Source organism: Acanthochromis polyacanthus, chromosome 6 (assembly GCF_021347895.1).
Source record: "Acanthochromis polyacanthus isolate Apoly-LR-REF ecotype Palm Island chromosome 6, KAUST_Apoly_ChrSc, whole genome shotgun sequence".
In the NCBI taxonomy this organism is placed as follows: Eukaryota; Metazoa; Chordata; class Actinopteri; family Pomacentridae; genus Acanthochromis; species Acanthochromis polyacanthus.
Genome location: NC_067118.1, coordinates 7,876,840 through 7,895,790, shown reverse-complemented (window position 1 = coordinate 7,895,790; position 18,951 = coordinate 7,876,840). Strand labels below are relative to the sequence as shown.

The window sequence follows — 18,951 nt, the reverse complement described above, 5'->3', positions numbered from 1 at the left end:
TTTTGAATGCATCTCACCACAAAATGCCGTGAGCACAGATGCTTTTAAAGAATCCTTTTGGGTAACTTTCCTGGAAGTAACATCAGAACCATAATAATGGGACACTGTATGACCTAGAAGTTAAGAAATACTTGTGCTTCTTGCCAAAAGGAAACTTTTCACATTATATTAGTTATTAGTTAGATTTATTATTCGTAAACCAGGCAAATGTTTGACCCTCACACCATAAAAAGCAAAGAGCTTCACAACTACTGAGTCATTACAATGAAAACAAATCATTTTTTTGAGTTTATTTTCCATATAAAGCAGAGGGCATGTCAACCCTTTGCTGAAGACACATAAAGAAGTCAGCCAAGAGTCAACCAAGAATGATGAAAAAGCAGGTCTGACTGAATGAGAAGCTGCTGGAACACAGCTGTCAGTGTCCACAAGGTTTTACATCAACATGAGCTGAGAGGATCCATGAAGAAGGAAGTTCTTCCTCTAGAAGCAGAACCTTAAAGCTCCACTCAAGTCTGCTGCTGATCACATGGACAAAGAAAAGACCTTCTGGAGGAAAGTTCTGTGGTCAGATGGAAGAAAAACTGATCAGAAATATGTTTGGAGGAGAGAAGGTGAGGCCTTTAACCCCAAGAACACCAAACCTACCATCAAGCATGGTGGTGGTAGTATCATGCTCTGGGGATTTACACCAAGAATGACCAAAAAGAGGAACAAAACAGTCAAAATGAAGCACAAAATGATCAAAACAATCCACAAAACAACCAAAATGATGCATAAAATGACTAAACGAGGCACAAAATGACCTAAATTGGACACAAAACAACAGAATTGAGACAAAAAACACCCAAACTAAGGCATTAAACTAACATAAAGAGACACAAAACAATCAAAATGAAATGCAAAAGCACCAAAATGAGACAATACACAACTACATTTTTCGTCATGTATCAGCCAGAAACTGCAAAACTAGAAAGATTCCACAGACTTTCAACTTTCCATCACTCCTTAAATGCATCGTGTACAACTTGCTGCTCATCACATGGACAAAGAAAAGGCCTTCTAGAAGAAAGGTCTGTGCTCCGATGGAACAAAAACTGAGCAGAAATATGTTTGGAAGAGAGAAGGTGAGACCTTTAATTCCAAGAACACCAAACCTACCATCAGGCATGGTGGTGGCAGTATTATGCTCTGTAGAACTTAAGCTTTACAAAGTAAAAGAAGGATTAAAACCTAAAATCATCAGCAGAAAGTTGATCTTGGACACAGGTGGATGCTTAAACAAGACAATGAGCCCAAACACACATCAGATGTGGCAAAGAAATGGTTCAATCAGGCTAGAATGAAGGTTCTAGACTGGTCTCCCCAAAGTCCTGACTTAAACCCATCAACAATTCTCTGGACTTTTGTTTAAAAGCACAAATTCTGCCAAGAGGAGGCTCAAACACAAACAGAAGCTTGTGGATGGAAACCAAAAGTGACTAGCTGAGGTGAAAATGGACATTTAACCACATATGAAAAATACTGTTTGTATATTTTTGACCCAGCAGACATTTGCTGTGGATTTGGTGTGCAGAGTATCATTAGAAAAGCATTTCATGTGGCCTGTATTATAAAACAACAAGGACTCATTCAACCAAGACAACGTGTGAAGGAATCCTGGTCTAACTAAGGAATAATGTTCTTACTTTGGTGTGTATAAATAAGCAGCCAGCTGTGGTTACATTCTTACTTCTAAGATGATATGAGCTTGGAATGACTGCAACATATTTAGACTTTAACAGAGCTATGCATCGATGAATTCATGAGTCATTCAGACATGATGGGTGCATGAAGGTCGAAACTTTGATGACATTTAGCAACACCTGATGGCACAGACAAGCAGCTAGCATGGCTGGAAAGGTCAGTCTGTGCAGCTTCATCTGATTTATGCAACACGTCACTGCAAGAGCAACACGGGTGACACTGAGGGTTGTGAATCTGTATGTTAAGTGCATCCTTTAGGCTTTAATGGGTTTTTACAGTATGCAACCTTTAAATAAGTCATACGTTTTAGGTGTGACATTATCAGAAATCACCAATCATGTAGAAATAGAGAAATACATAAATGTAAAAAAAACTACAGGATTAAATAAACGTAGAAATACATAAATAAATAAATGTAGAAAACAGAATTAAATAAATGTAGAAATACAAAAATAAGTAAAAACAGAAATACAAAAATAAACAAATAAATGTAAAAAATACGTAGAAATACCAGAATAAATCAATGTATAAAAATAATACTGCTCAAATACATAAATAAATAAATAAATGTCAATATGCATCAATAGATAAATGTAAAAACACAAACATAAATACATTTTGAGCAATGCAAATAATAAATATAGGAAGACAAAAAAATCAATGTTGAAATGCAAAATTAAAAAAAAAGAATTAAAAATTGTTTGAATGAATAAATGTAGAAACATAGGAATAAAATGCAGAAATACAGGAATAAATAAATATAGGAATACAGGAACATAGGAATAAATACTTATAAAAATATAGGGATACAAATGTACAAATGTAAGTTAAAAAAAAGGAGAAATATAGGAATAAAAATGTAGAAAATAAGGGGGGGAATTAGAAACATAGGGATACATTTTTTTAAATATAGGAAGAAAAATGCAGAAATATGGGAATCAACATGTAGAAATAAAGGAATAAATAAATATAGAAATATAGGGGGAAAAAATTAGAAATACAGGACTGAATAAATGTAGAATATACAGGAAATAAATGAAGAGTTACAAGAATAAATAAATATAGGAATAAATAAATGTAGAAATTTATAGAATATATAAATGTAACAATACATGAATAAAATGTAGAAATATGGGAATAAGTAAAATAAAAACAGACTATAGGAACAAAAAATCTTGTAAATTCGGAATAAATAAATGTGGAAATATGGAATAAATAAATGTAGAAACAGGAATGTAAAAATACTGAAAATATATGTACAGAATGTGCATGAAAAGGATCCTAGTTTTCTTCCACAAATATTCCTTGTATATCCATCCATTCTCTACACACCGCTTTATTCTCACTAGGGTTGTGGGGGGTGCTGGAGCCTATCCCAGCTGACTCGGACGAAGGCAGGAGACACCCTGGACAGATCACCAGTCTGTCACAGGGCTACATATACAGACAAACAATCACACTCACATTCACACCTACGGGCAATTTAGAGTGATCAATTAACCTCAGCATGTTTTTGGACTGTGGGAGGAAGCCGGAGTACCCGGAGAAAACCCATGCATGCACAGGGAGAACATGCAAACTCCATGCAGAAAGATCCCAGGCCCAGGCTGGGATTTGAACCGGGGATTTTCTTGCTGCAAGGCAAAAGTGCTAACCACTACTCCACTGTGCAGCCCCTGCTTGTATATCTGCAGAGCTAAAAGAATTTGCAAAAATCTAATTAAAAAATTATGTTTAAAAAAACAGCCTCATTACTTAGAAGAAGACTGCAACATTTTAGGAAATCAGCTTTTTTCTTGTTGAACGTTAGGCGAGAAGATTGACGTAAATCCTGCAGGTTCAGATTAGCAACTAGCATGGTGGAGAGTTTAAAAAACAATAAAGAAAAACTAGAAGTGCATTCAGAGAGTACGGTTGATACCATTTCCTTCAAGAAATTATTACCTTTTTGCATAAACCTGCCGACAGACAGAATAAACTAACAGAGAACCCTCACTGAAACCACAGATTTCCATTTGTCTACCTTCATTCTTAGCAAACACTTGGGAAGAACGCTACCTCCTGGTAAGAAAATGCATTTCCAAGAATGAATTTATGAAATTTGATGTGAGTTCTCGGCTACAAAGCAGATCATTCTTGCTTTTCCTGCTGCTACTGCTGCTGTGGTTCCTGGATTAAAATAAATCACAAATACCAGAAGAGAATAACAGAGGGGGTCACCGTTCAGAGCCGAAGCCAAAGGGAAGACAGAGAGAAGAAAAAGCAGGAAAAAAGAAAAAGTGACGAGCATTGTAGAGAAGTGACAGCACAATAAACCCGCCTGAGGATCTCCTCCACCCTCCGTCTCTTTCTCTTCAAACCCAAACCCAAAGGCAGATTAAATTTCTATAAGTGGTTCCGTGATGCACAGTGACACATTCCTTTTTTCCTGGGCTAAGACCCTCAGCGAGGGAGGTGAAGACGGATCAGAATAGACTTCATTTATATTGTAATGTTAGTCAATGAACACAGGGCCTGAGATGTGAGCAGAGTTGTAGCATTTTAGCTCATATTTCTGCAAACTGGTGCTGGTTCTTCACTGGTGGTTGTCATTTAGTTTAAGCAACGTCTTCTCCACATTCTTAGAGAGCTGATGCAGTTTTTTTAATGAATATTTGTCTTTTTCAGAGCTAAACATGGAAACAAGACAAACGCTTGCAGCTTTGTAGCGCAAATGCTAATTTGGCTAACTGAGCTAAATGCTATCGTAAGAAGAAGAAGGAGAGGAAAGAGAACACGGAGGAGGAGAAGGATAAAGAAGAAGAAAGAGAAGAAGAAGAAAGAGAAGGACAAGAAAAATTAGGAGAAGAAGATGAAGAGAAGAAGAAGGAGAAGAAGGACAAGAAGGAGGAGAGGAAGAAGATTAAGACGAGGAAGGAAAGGAAGAAGAAGAAGTAGGAAAAGAAGGAGAAGAAGAAAGAAAATAAAATAAGAAGAGCCAGAATATAAAACCGAAAGCCTTTTCTCTCTTGTGGTCCGTTCAGATCCAACCAGGTATCAGACATACAGACCCGAGGCAGTAAAACAAGACGCCATTTTATGTGATTAAAGTCGAATTTATCCAGTCCTACTAGATAAAAGCAGATAAAGCTGAACTCCTGGAGGTGAAGACGTCAGTACCTCCTTAGCAGCAACACGTCGCTGCCACCTTCAGCAGGAAATGTTGTGGAAGTGTTCGCCGGAAAAATAGCACCCTGGAGAATCAGGAGGCTTTGAAAAGTACATTCAAACTGTCACCAGAGAGAAGTTTTCTCAACAACAAGCTTCTTCTTCTACTGCTGCAGACAAATATCCAAACTCGAAGAAGATGAAGGACAAGAAGAAGAAGAAGAAGGAGGAGAAGAAGGAGGAGAAGAAGGAAGGAGAGGTGGAAGATGATAAAAAATGAGAAAGAGAAGTAGAAGAAGAAGGAGGAGGAGAAGTAGAGGAAGTAAAAGAAGAGGAAGTAGTAGAAGAAACAACAAGTATTAGAAAAGGAGCTGAAGAAGAAGATGAAGAAGCAGAAGATGAAGAAACAGAAGGAGATGAAGAAGGAGAAGAATAAAGAGAAGGAGATAAAGGAAAGGAAGAAGATGAAGAAGAATCAGAAGGAGGAGAGGAAGAAGAAGAGGAGGAAGGAGAAGAAGAAGACAGCCAAATATCCAAACTCTAAGCAGAAGTGAAGCCCGAGAGGAGTCCGATTATTTTAAAAGTGCTGAACTTTTCTGTTTAAATCTGATCAGCATCACCACCTGGAAAAAATAAATAAAAACATCTCATGGGCTGAGAAACTGCATTTTCTCATCTCTCTTAGCATTATGGATAGTGGTGTAAGAGGATAAAAACCGCAAGAAAGGACGGAATCAACACATTTCTAAAGGAGCTCATCTGGAAACTGGATGCAGCAGTCAGATGTGATCTCCTGTAAACGGCGAGGAGAGGAACTATTCTGCAGAGATCAGCTCCGTGTTGCAGAGCTGCAGGGAAGCAGCGTTGCACTGCAGCTAAATGCTAATCTGCGAGTCAGGAGAGCCACCATCAGCTCACTAATAGATACGCTACTGCAACGGATCAGCCATTCAGCCGAGGGAGACGTGGAGAGGCCAGATAACATGCAAAGAGATAAACGACAGGAGAGCAGCTGACTCTCTGCTAACTTTGGCTGCTTTTCTTCCTCCTGGTGGCGACGGGAGATAAAGAGGAAGAACCATGGCTGTTGTTGTTTCTCTGATTGGCTGATAAATGTGTTTGTGTTTGCGTTCTACTCAGGAACATGTGTAGGATTTATACAGATATATGTTTCTGTATCAGTACAGTAATTAGATGGAACCTTTGACTACAGCAAAACTGAGATTTCTAAAATTATTAGTGGCTCGGGGCTGCAGCATGCAGCCCGAGCCACTATTGTTCTCCTGTTGGCGTTTATTATTCTTCCCCACGTTTCCGCCGTTTTTCGATTCGCTTCTCGTCCTAGGCCTTTGAGAAAACCAAAACAAACTATACATCAAAACGTGCGGCTTCTTCGGGAATAGTGTACTATGACTTTTCTAAGAAATTCGTCATTTTTTCGCAGAATTATTGGCAAAAAACTGCGAAAAAAGTCCCATAGGAAATGAATGGGGACTGAAAAAAATCGGCTTGAAAAATCCACTTTTTTCCAAACGCCACTGCTTCGCCATACGTTCACCTAGAAACTTCATTTAACCATCAAAACGCAGTGATTTTCTTGTCTCCGCAGGAATGTAGTTTATGTCAGGCTGAGATTTACAGTTTTTGATCAGTGAATCCTCAAAACAGTGAAAATTCTCAAAATCTGCTCTGTTTAGAGTGCGGCATGTCAGTTGGTAGAGTGGAGGAGAGGTGAAAAATCCGCCTGAAAATTTCACGATCGCATCGCCCTCACGACCAAACGATAAGAGATAGGACAATGACATTTGGTCAGATTGTAAACAATTTTCCTGGGATTCAAATGAATCCAAGTTTAAAGACCTAGCTCTTTCTGAAGTGAAATGGCAGGCAGCAGTTTAGAGCAAAGTCGCACCGTTCTCTCCATAAGAACCAATGTAAACTGAATCATCTGGCTCATGGAGGGACAGTGTTTTTTAAATCGCTGTAACTCGGTTATTTCTCACAATATTTGGAAAATAATTATATTTATGGATAGCCACAGCCTTCCTCTCGCTCACGGTCATTTAAGTTTTCAGCTAGCGTTCACGGTTAGCCCACAATTAGAGCCAGAACGGGACGTTGCACGCTACTGCTGAGAAGCACTTTTCTGCTGTCTGTGGCAGGCACCGTTGCTATGGTGGCCCATAGCAACCGCCCTTACACACGCGCGAGCGGGACTCAGGCATAGTCTCACGCACACACACAGACTCATTGGTGTGCCACACCTATTTTTGCACCAAATACCTCCACAGGAGCTGCATTTCAGCCTGAACATCAGTTCAACCTCTCAGCTTCACTCAGCCTTTAGAGCAGGGGTGTCAAACTCAGTTCCAACACACCTGATTCAAATGATCAGGCTCGTTATCAGGCTTCTGCTGAGCTTGATGATGAGCTGATTATTTGAATCAGGTGTGTTGGAAGAAGGAAACATCTAAAACATAGAGGATAGTGGACCTCCAGGAACTGAGTTTGACACCCCTGCTTTAGAGTAACTCCAATCCAAATGTTGACCAGGTGAGATCTTCCTGTCTGTGCCTTTCAAAATAAAAGCACAGCACAATTTCAAAATAAAAGCCTGCGATGGGCTGGAAAACGGAAGTTAAACCTCTCAGCTTCACACAGCCTTAAGAGAAACTCCAATCCAAATTTTGTCCAGGTGAGATCTTCCTGTCTCTGCCCTTCAAAATAAAAGCACAGCACAATTTGCCAGTTAAACTTCTCAGTTTCACACAGCCTTAAGAGAAACTCCAATCCAAATTTTGTCCAGGTGAGATCTTCCTGTCTCTTCCTTTCAAAATAAAAGCACAGCACAATTTCAAAATAAAAGCCTGCGATGGACCGGAAAATGCCGAAATACTCCTCTAAGGACATGCACCCATCCCGAGCCCCTCCCGCGATTTCCGCGAGCGGGAATTGTCTAGTTATTATTATTATTATATCTAAATGTAGAAATAATGAAAAAAGGGCTTACCATATTATACATGCACAAAACCCCCGTACTATCCTATATATGTACGACACACCTGTACTATACATGTACAGTACAATTGTAGTATACTATATACGTACAATACACGGCAGACGTCCGCCCGTGTTTCACCAGGACGGTTATTTCTGTTGCACAGCTCGCTCACTTCCACCTTTTATGTCAAGTGCTGAATCTGATTACTCGATTAATCGTCAGAACAAATGACTAGAATACTTGATTACTAAAATAATCGATAGCTGCAGCATTAATAGATGTTGACACATTGCAAAAGTTCGCTCCTGTAAGTGGCTCATTTGTCATCTCACGGGTTAAAATTGCTGCATGTGAGTCTTTTTCCTCTTTGTATGGGAGAGCAGTAGACTGTCTCTGGGCAGCTCTGCTCTGAGAGGCCGACACACATTTACTGTACAAGAAGCACTTCTCTGTCTGACAGTATGATCTCATGAAGGCGATGCAGCTTCTGAACAGAAAAGCTAAATATCCTCGCTTTACAAAATCTCCAAATTTAACTGCAAGGGTTCAAACTGTGCATCTGTCACCATAGAAGGTACGTCGTTATTTTCAGTGAGAGACGGTGCTTCACAGAGGAAATGACTCAGGTACACTTGGACTAAATTGGTTCATCTCGTTCAACCACAGTGAAAGAGAGCAAAGGCTGTGAAAAAGTCCCCATTGACGGAGGAGATGCATAAACCATGTACAAAGGAAGAAAATGTAAAGAGATGGTTGAGGCTCTGCAAACCCTCTGACATCTGCACACTTTCTGGGTGAAAAATAAGAAGTATTAGTAAATAAACAAATAAATAAAAACACACATTTTAAAAATGATAAAGGACATACTTAAATCAGTGTGTTGAATTGATTTCTAAATTTCCATACATGACCTCTTTTTTTTTTTTTTGCCTTTTTCCGTTGATCTACATGTATTTATTTTCTAGCATCCGATATACAGTGTACATACCTCACCTCCTTAATTACGGAGCCTTGGTGGAGTTATGTTGCAATCTGTGTTGGTTTGTCTGTCTGTTAGCAGCATGACTGAAAAAGAGACTGAATTGGATGAAATTTTCAGGGAAGGTGAGAAATGACACAAGTGATTAGATTTTGGCAGTGATGCAGCTTATATTCTGGATCCATGGATTTGTTAAAGATTTCTGTACCATTGCCAGATAGCGGTACAGCGTCACTGTAACTATGACAACAAGTGAACACTACATCAGCTGCCTGCTGAAGATCACATGATTGTGATCCTGATACAAATCCGCCGCTGAGGACTTATCAGGACTCATCCATTGGTAATCATACAAGGAACAATTGGTTAAATTGTGGGCGTGTTTCTGAGTCCCATCAATTCCCGCCGCCCGCTACATATTTAGGTCACATGATTCGGTATCTGTACATAACGTACACAGTCATAACACACGCCTGTACTCAGTGCAAGGTCATTTTGTTTGTGGGTACATCTGTATTATATGGACATATTCTATGTTGTCGTGATTTCTGATCATCAATAACTAATAAACAAATGCTGCATTTCTGATAATGACATATGGGGGAATGAACAGCCTTGGAGGAGTACTGCGCTCTCTGGGTGCTTTTCTAGTTAATTCTTTTGCTTCAGCAAGCTGAAAAGTTCGAAAAGGAGAGAGGAGGCGATGATTTTTACTCTGCTGCTGTTGCATCGGTGAGCTGAGTGACATGTGGGGCTGATGTGTGTCGAGTGGACTCAGCTGGAGGAAAGAAACTGTGTTTATTTAAAGCCCAGAATCAATTGGACTCTTCACTCTGCAGCCATCAGCTCAAGAAGACACTTGGAAGAGCCACAAACACAACAAAAACCACACACTAGAGCGCTCTATCACACATGTGGTGCTCGCCCCGTTTCCAAATGCCATCACAAGGTGGGAATTGGGAGAAACTGGCGAGCAGACGAGCTGGGTAATGACAGCAGGAATCTGATCGATGGCCAGGAACTCGCTGAATATTTCAGGCGGGAATCAAACAGCTGCACTCGCGAGTGATCACGACCCAGTCAGCACATCACCGCTTTGATAGAAATCACAGAAATGCTGCTGTATTTCTCAGAACATGCTTCTTCCTCCCTTTTTCTTTGATGCATCTTCAGCTGTACAACTTCACACAGATAAAACGCAGCAAAAATATACACAGGATTTGTGATTTTACTCCAGAGAAACACTATAAATAAGAAATAAATGCTGCAGAAATAAAAAATTGTACTATAGAAATGCATAATTTTGGTGCACAGGAAACAACAGAGTTAACAAATCCACAGATACTGCAGTGTTTCTTTGTACTGCTGACTTTTCTGCAGTAAGTTCACTCAGCATGTACTGAACTCTCTGCCACAGATAAACAGCTTATAGTCAGCTACGTTTAAAATCTCAGCAGTAAAAATGAGGCATGATGATGATGAAAAAAGAAGCTAATGAAGCTAAAATTTAATGGTAGGTGCAGCAAACAGATGTGCTTGATAAAGTTTCTAACAAGCATGGAAACTTGCAAAGACAGGAACAATTTAAAGCAAAACTCTCGCTTTTAAAGAAGCTCTGCACTGTTTTACAAATTAGAGGCTGCCATTGCTAATTAGCATATATGTAAAGCTGATCCAAAATAGACTAAAGGTCAAAATAGAGACTCATCAGAACACATTTTTACTGTAATTATCAGGTACTTGTATCTACTCGTTTCTTTCTAGTCATTTCTGTAGTTCTACAGATATGGATACAGTTGAGATTTATTGGAATTTTTGTCTGCAAATTCTCAAAAGCCAAAGATTTAGTGAATAATGCAAACTGTGATTTTTTTTTCATTTTTGCCATAAAGTTGTGATTCCAGAGATATCTAGAAATTTAGAAATAAATAAATGTAGACATATAAAAATGTAAAAACACATAGGTAAATAAATGTAGAAATACTGAAATAAATTAATGTAAAAATGCAAAAATTAATTTATGCAGAAATACTGGAATACATAAGTGCATAAATAAATAAATATAGAAATTGAAAAATGTAGAAATGTAGGGAAAAATAAAAGCAGAAATATCAGAATAAATAAATGTAGAAATATTTAAAATGTTGATATAGACAAAAATATAAAAAATAAAAATACATAAATAAATAATTACAGTAATATAAAAAAGCTTGAATTAATACATGTAAAAAATAGAAATAAATAAATATATAAATACAGAAAAAAATGTAGAAATGTATAAATGGAAAAATTAAAAAAAATTTAAATGACAGAAATACCAGAATAAATCAATGTAGAAATATTTTTGTAATGTTGATTTACATAAATGAATAAATGTAAAAATACAGAAATAAATAAATATAGAAACACAAAAATAGATACATTTTGAAATACATAAATAAAAATTGAATTTTTAAATGTAGAAATATAGGACTAAACAAATGCAGAAATACAGGGGAAATGTAGAAAAACAGGAATAAATAAATGCAGAAATAAAGGAATGTAAAACTACAGAAAAAAATAAATGTAAAAGTCGATAAATAAACACATGAAGAGTTCATTTGCAAAAACAGATAATTCCATTTTGATAAATTTTCAGAAAACTTTTTTTATTGTTTGCTTGAGATAATATCAATCAAACTGAAGTTGAGTGGATTTGACTCAGTAGAAAAACACATGACAAAATAGAGACAAAATAAATTATTAGTGTTATTATTATTATTATCTCAAGTAAACAATAAAAAATGAGTTTTCTGAAAATGGAGTTACCTGTTTTTGCAAATGAACTCTTCACATGTAGAAATCCATAAATAAATATAGCATAAGTATATACCATATTTGCATGTTAACAGGGTAAAGGGAACTTAATTTTAACCAGATGGGGTCTTTGATGTTGATCAAGAGCAGTAACAACAGTGCAGTATTTACATTTGAGGAGTAATGTATGAGAGTACGTTAAAAAGTTCTGGGCCTCACTGGAGTAATAGCATGCTAGCTCTAAGCTCTCATTTTCCTTTGATTGGAGTTTGGTGGACAGTGATTCAAGTCTGTTTACTCTACGGTTATGTCCGAAAGTGGAAGTTACACTACTTGTTTCTAGGTGAGGAAGAGAACTTTTTAAAGATCCTTCATATGTTATGCTATTAGTACTGCATCTTTGTCTAATAAAGTATAATATCTATCATTTGTAAAGGCTGCCGTGAAGATAACTACCATTACGGAACACTATGAGGTGTAGTTTGTATCTATTATAAAACACAGATAGTTCTGGGATCGCACAAATTCCTCTTTGTGAAAAAATACAATTGGAAAAATGATGCACATTATGAGAATACAGTTTCACATTATCTCATCTCAAATGCAATCTGTCACCATTAGAGCATTCACCACTCAGACATGAGCAGCGCTAATCTCGGCATGTGAATCATCCCTGAGGGGGTTTGAATGAAGAGGAATGGCGTTAATATTTCCAAGGTGCTGAAAATGACACTGCTGATCGCTGTCAGGACGGTTTTGTTGTCGCTACACACTCAGCTGAGCTACATCGAGGCCGACAGTGTTTTCTCCGTACGGTCGCATCCATGCCAACCCGTCAGACAGGTAGGAGGAGATTCATCAATGTGATGTCAAGAAAACTGCTTCTGAAGTGTCGGCAATCATTTAGCAAACATACGCAAAGACGCCGTCACCTGTTAGCCCTAGCCAAGTGGTAGGGTCAGCTGGGTCCAACTAATATAACAAGAAAAGCACTCAGAGAGCACAGTACTCCGCCAAGGCTGCTCATTCCACCATAGGGTATCATAGAAACATAGCATTCTTTACAGAAATGCAGCATTTGTTTATTAGTTACTGATGATCAGAAATCACGGCAACATAGAATGTGTCCATTTAATATAGATGTTCCCACAAACAAAATTACTTTGCGCTGAGCACAGGCGTGTGTTATGCATGTGTATGTTATGTACGGATACTGAACCATATGACTTAAATATGTAGCGGGCGGAGGGAATTGATAGGACTCAGAAACACCCCCACAATTTAATCAATTGTTCCTTGGATAAGTCCCAATAAGTCTGCAGTGGTGGATTTGTAGTAGGATCGCAATCATGTGATCATCAGCCATAGTGTTCATTTGTTGTCATGGTTACAGTGATGCTGTGCCATTATCTGGCAGTGATACAGAAATCTTTAACAAATACGTAGATCCAGACTATAAGCTGCATCACTGCAACAATCTAAGCACTTGATCCTTGTCATTTTTGACCTTCCCTGAAAATTTCATCCAAATCCATTAGTTTGTTTTTGAGTAATGTTGCTAACAGACAGACAGACAGACAGAAAAATGTACACTGATCATCACATAACTCAGCCATTCCTTGGTGAAGTAACAGATGTAATTAGTCAGATAAAGCAATTAATTGCTCAGTGACAGAAGTAACACAAAAGTGGAAAACAGGGCTGGTGGATGTTGCTAAACCGAAGAACAAAATAAAACAAATCAAAGGCTAACAGAGTTCTTAAATTAGCTAAACAAAAGCAAAACAGCTATACTCCTGAGCCAAACTTAAGCACAAAAGCTAGTACAAACAAGTACCCAGTGCACAGAATTAACAAAATGAAACTGGTGCCTCAAAACACACATTTCCAACAAGACAGAGTCACATCAATCACCACCCCTCAGTGGCTACATCACACACACAAGACACAAATACACCGAGTACTGGTAGCTAATCACCGAAACGGCAGCCGCTAACAGAAGCTATGTTCCAGGTAGACACCCCTCAGTGGCTATGGAACACACAAAACACACAAAACACACAGACATAAGAGGTGCCAGGGCGAAACTGGGGTGTTGTGGGAGGAGGAGTTGTGGTGGTGTACCAATCCGATGGGTTGGGAGGTGGAGAGAGTCACCCTTTTTGGGGCACACAGGCCACACGTGAAGAAAGCGTGGGCAATTTGCACATATGAACAGCTTGCAACTGCGAACTGGTTCTCATCGTTCACTTAAATAAGTCGTTCAAAGGACTGACTCGTTCCTGAACGTGACGTCTCTACTGGTAATGATCATTTAAACGAGCCAAACTTGGTGTGTGCAGATAGAAGTGTCGAAGAAATATTATAGTTTCCTGTGTCAAAGCCAACAGTGCTGTATGATAGACCAGCTGTGGTAATCAGTATTTTTGATGAAAAAGGGTTTTTGCTGTGAAGAAAAAGTACATTTCTACATTTCCTCTTTACTTGTAAATCCACCAGCTCGTATCTCTTCTGCCGCTCTCCATCTCTGCAGGTCTTTTTGATTCTCCGTTGAATCACAAGTTACAAGCTGCTATAAAAAGCCTTCAGAAACTTTCCGTTGTCTTGCCTGCTCTCTCCTCGGTTAACTAGGTTTTCTGCCACCGCAACACAGAGCCTTTAAATGTTCCTGCATTTCTGTCTCTCTGATAAGGAGCATTTATTCCCCAACTTCCCTGCGACTGGATGTGCATCACGGACAGGCGGATAATCACATCCACTAACCGAGCCACACACACACTCACAAACTTAGGTTGCTGCTGCTGCAATGCAGGTTTCATTAACAGCGCTCAACTATCGATTACAGGGATCGATGCGCTAATCCACGTTTTATGAGGATTGAGAGGATGTGCAATGTAAAGGAGGGAGAAATAAAGTGTACAGCCTGCAGGATTTGGAAAATTTCCTGCGTGTGGAGATAAGAGTGTGTGTTCGTCCGTAACGTGAAGCTTGGAGATCCTCACGAAGAGAAAAAACCTGAGCTAGAGGTCGATCTGGTGAATGAGGGAAGACATTAGCCGGCTCACTGCAGAGATGATCCAGGACAAAGTGATTACTGGGTTCAGTCAGGAGACTGAAGCTGCAGCTTTCCAGCAGGTCTCTTAGTAATCCTATAAATATTCATGCTTGGTGGGTGGGACGAGCTCATGTGGGCTTTAATCATCTCCATAGTCGTGTTTATACAATGCACCCGACAGTTTGGTGCCACTAACAGATCGAGTAGCGTCAGGTCTGCAAGTGACGGTTCATTGTGAGTGTTGGGAATCGTCTTGGCTCAGGTGGACGGCGTGTGCAGGAACAGTGATCTGTGAATGACCTTCCAGCGAGAGCAAATCAATCAGTGAGTCAGCTGCTGGCCAGAGAACCAAAATCCTCCCACTGAACGCCGAGCCTGAGCAGCAACACATCCATGAGAAGAATGAAGAATCGCATGACTCAATCGCCGACATAAAATATGTTGTTCAACCCAAATAACAGTTCTGCAAGTTTTTTGTGAATTATGCACTACTGTTAAAAAGTTTAGAAATGTTGCTATTTTTGAAAGAAACACAGTTTCAATGAAGATAATATTAAATGAATCAGAAATACAGTGTAGACATTGTTAATGTGCTAAATGACTATTCTAGTTGGAAACAGCTGATTTTTAATGGAATATCTCCATAGGGGTACAGAGGAACATTTCCAGCAACCACCACTCCTGTGTTCTAATGCTACATTGTGTTAGCTAATGGTGTAGAAAGGCTAATTGATGATTAGAAAACTTTTGTGCAGTTATGTTAGCACATGAATAAAAGTGTGACTTTTCATGGAGAACATGCTATTGTTTGGTTGACCCCAAACTTTTGAATGATAGTGTATGTTCTTAGTGAACTCCAGTATTAATGCTATTGGCCACTGTACCTGGAATCCGCAAAAACCTCTTAGCAATCGTCGCTGAAAAGCATGAAAGGTCATCATAAATGTTACACCTAGACGGCAGAGTCGAACAATAATTCATTCAGGTATCAAGTAGTTGTTCCAATAAACATTTTGATTTGTTGTGTAACTACAAATGTTTAAACAAGAACAGCACTCAGAGAGAGCGGTAGGCCAGTCAGACCTTTATGGTCAAGCAGCAGCTAAGAAACCACTACTAAGGAAAAGCAACAAGCAGAAGAGATTAGTTTGGGCCAAGAAACACCAGGAATGGACATTAGACCAGTGGAGATCTGTGCTTTGGTCTGATGAGTCCAAATATGAGATCTTTGTTTCCACCCGCCGTGTCTTTGTGAGACCAGAAAATTGGATCGGATGGTCTCTACATGCGTGGTTCCCACTGTGAAGCATGGAGGAGGAGGTGTGATGGTGTGGGGGTGCTTTGCTGGTGACACTGTTGGGGATTTATTCCAAATTAAAGGCTCATTGAACCCGCATGTCTACCACATCATCCTGCAGTGACATACCATCCCATCCTGCTTGTGTTTAGCTGGACCATCATTTATTTTCCAACAGGACAATGACCCCAAACACACCTTCAGGCAGTGGAAGGACTGTCTGACCAAAGAAGGAGATGATGGAGTGCTGCTTAGGTCAGATGATCTGAACCCAATCCATAAGGTTTGGGATGAGATGAACCTCAGAGTGAAGGCAAAAGGACCAACAAGTGCTCAGCATCTCTGTGAACTCCTTGAAGACTGTTGGAAAACCATTTCAGGTTCTACCTCATGAAGCTCATCCAGAGAATTCCAAGAGTGAACAAAGCAGTAATCAAAGCAAAGGCTGGCTATTTTGAAGAATCTAAAATATAAAACATGCTTTGACTTATTTCACACTTTTTTGCTTACTACATAATTCAAGATGTGTTGTTTCATAGTTCTGATGCCTTCAGTGAGAATCTACAATGTAAATAGTCATGAAAATAAAGACAAACCATTAAATGAGAAGCTGTGTCCAAAATTTTGACTGGTAGTGTATAAAGAGAGAAGTCAAATGCAGTTTCATTATACATTGTCCATTATTTCTCCAGGAAATGGAACCGCAATTGCTTATAATGAACAAATGTCCAAATTACTTTCTGGAGCCGTTTCAAATAATGAAAATGAAGTGAAACAGAGCTGAAGTTAACATTCACCTGTAAAAATATTTCATTCACGATCCATTGTCCCTGTTTTTTGAGGTTTTATTTTAGATTATGTCTCAGTTGTCCCCATGGGGATGATGTGTGGTTGCAGCTATATCGCACTAAGTAATAAGAATGAAAATTAATTCTCTGTATCTATCTGTGGGGGAAAAAAAATAGATTTTATTTTTTTACATATAATGTGAAGCTTCCACATAGTGAAGCAAAGAGAATACTTTTCAAACATCACGGATCCATCTGTCTATTATTAGCCGCCCTTTTTGGCCCATCTCACCATTTCCACAGCGAGAGGTATGAAAAGAGCGATCGCAAAAAACATGCCGGAAAGAGATTTATCTGCAAAGTGCACAGCTTCCAAAACAGCAGGGGAAAAGAATCCAATATCCATTATCCAAACATCACATCTTGAAAACAGAAATGATTCAGCGCGAGAGAGAGAGAAAAGAAAAGAAACAAAAAAAAAGAAAACTGGCCTTTGGTTGGAAAAGGTTTGACAGCAGCTGGCGGGTTTTGAGTCATCGCTTCAACACCTCTGCACCTCCTCTCAGAGTTTCACCGATTCGTAATTATTCTGCTTTAATAGAAAGAGATGCAATCAGCAGGAGGCCTATCAGATCTACGCAATCACAGGATAATACTAGGTCTGGGTGAAAAATAAAAGAGGAGCTTTTGTATTGTATTGTACTGTATTGTTTTAAGGCCATCGAACACTAAAGAATAATAACAGTGATTTAAACCCAGGGCTAATGTTATGTCTGTATCTCTTTTCGGCTCGAAAAAACACATTCATCTCAGAGCTTCTGCTTCTGAAGGTCAGTCACAAGGTCTCTTTCTCTCTCCTGCTTTGTTTCATAAACTCCACAACACCTCCACCCAGCACAGAGATGCTGGAAATGTGGAATAAGCTGAATGCAGCTCAATTACTTGGTGAAATCCGGCCAGCAGGGGGCGGCTGAGGCAGCAGTCATGTCCATTAGCTTCCCAGCATGAGTGGCCACTATGTGAAGATACAGGAGGGACAATTCTGTATTCTCATGTGTGTTCAAGTGTCCAAACTGCACATCAGATGGTTACAGAAGGTTGGAAATCCTCTTCCAAGACTACTTTCCAACTGTGATTTGATGCTGTGTGTCAATGCTAATAGCGATTAGGCTAAAATAAAAGCTAGCTTTTTGACTTTGGTCACGTAGAGAACAACTTTTGACATGTTAGGTTTTTGTTTCGACAAAGCTTTGAGAGACCAGAAATTGTTCTATAACATGATGAGGTGCATCTGTACCTGTCAATTTGTGCAAAAATTTGATAAAACTTCAAAATATTGCAAAGGGATTTTAACAGTTGGTTAACTGGCTCAGCAAAATAGTAAATATCATCATTTACTGACTTTATTTCACATCATAGTACAGCAGCCCCAACCACTGCTGCACAGAAAGTATATAAACGTTTTGTTTTTAATTGTTTCCAGAAGACTCTGACTAGATCCTCTTCCTGCCTGTGCTTGTTTCCTGCCATTAAACAAAGCCGACAATCTAACATCTGCCAAAATTAACGAAAAACAGACGTCTCTGGAAAGCAACTCAATGCTAAAACTGAAGAAAAAGCAAATACATATTCAGCAGTAAAAACTATTTTTATTAGCTTAGGACACTTTTTAAAAATAAATATTAAAAAAGCGTATTATGTGAGATCCCCGGTTCAAATCCCGGGGTGGGCCTGGGATCTTTCTGCATGGAGTTTGCATGTTCTCCCTGTGCATGTGTGGGTTTTCTCCGGGTACTCCGGCTTCCTCCCACAGTCCAAAAATATGCTGAGGTTAATTGATTACTCTAAATTGTCCGTAGGTGTGAATGTGAGTGTGATTGTGTGTCTGTATATGTAGCCCTGTGACAGACTGGTGACCTGTCCAGGGTGTCCTCTGCCTTCACCCGAGTCAGCTGAGATAGGCTGCAGCACCCCCTGTGACCCTAGTGAGGATAAAGCGGTGTGTACAGCCATGGCCATAAGTTTGGACACAAGTACCATGACGCATGTGAATCTTAGAAAATACCACAAAATACTGAAGTGTTTGGGTGATAATACACAACTCCTGAGAACTATATTAAGTTTCATATTTAAAAAAACATC

General features: G+C 39.1%; 1 protein-coding gene across 2 annotated transcripts in view; it reads right to left on the bottom strand.

The window, feature by feature from the left end:
- Window positions 1-18,951, bottom strand: part of LOC110959203 (kelch domain-containing protein 8B-like) — a 293,431-nt gene that overhangs the window by 31,225 nt on the left and 243,255 nt on the right. The window lies entirely within an intron of this gene.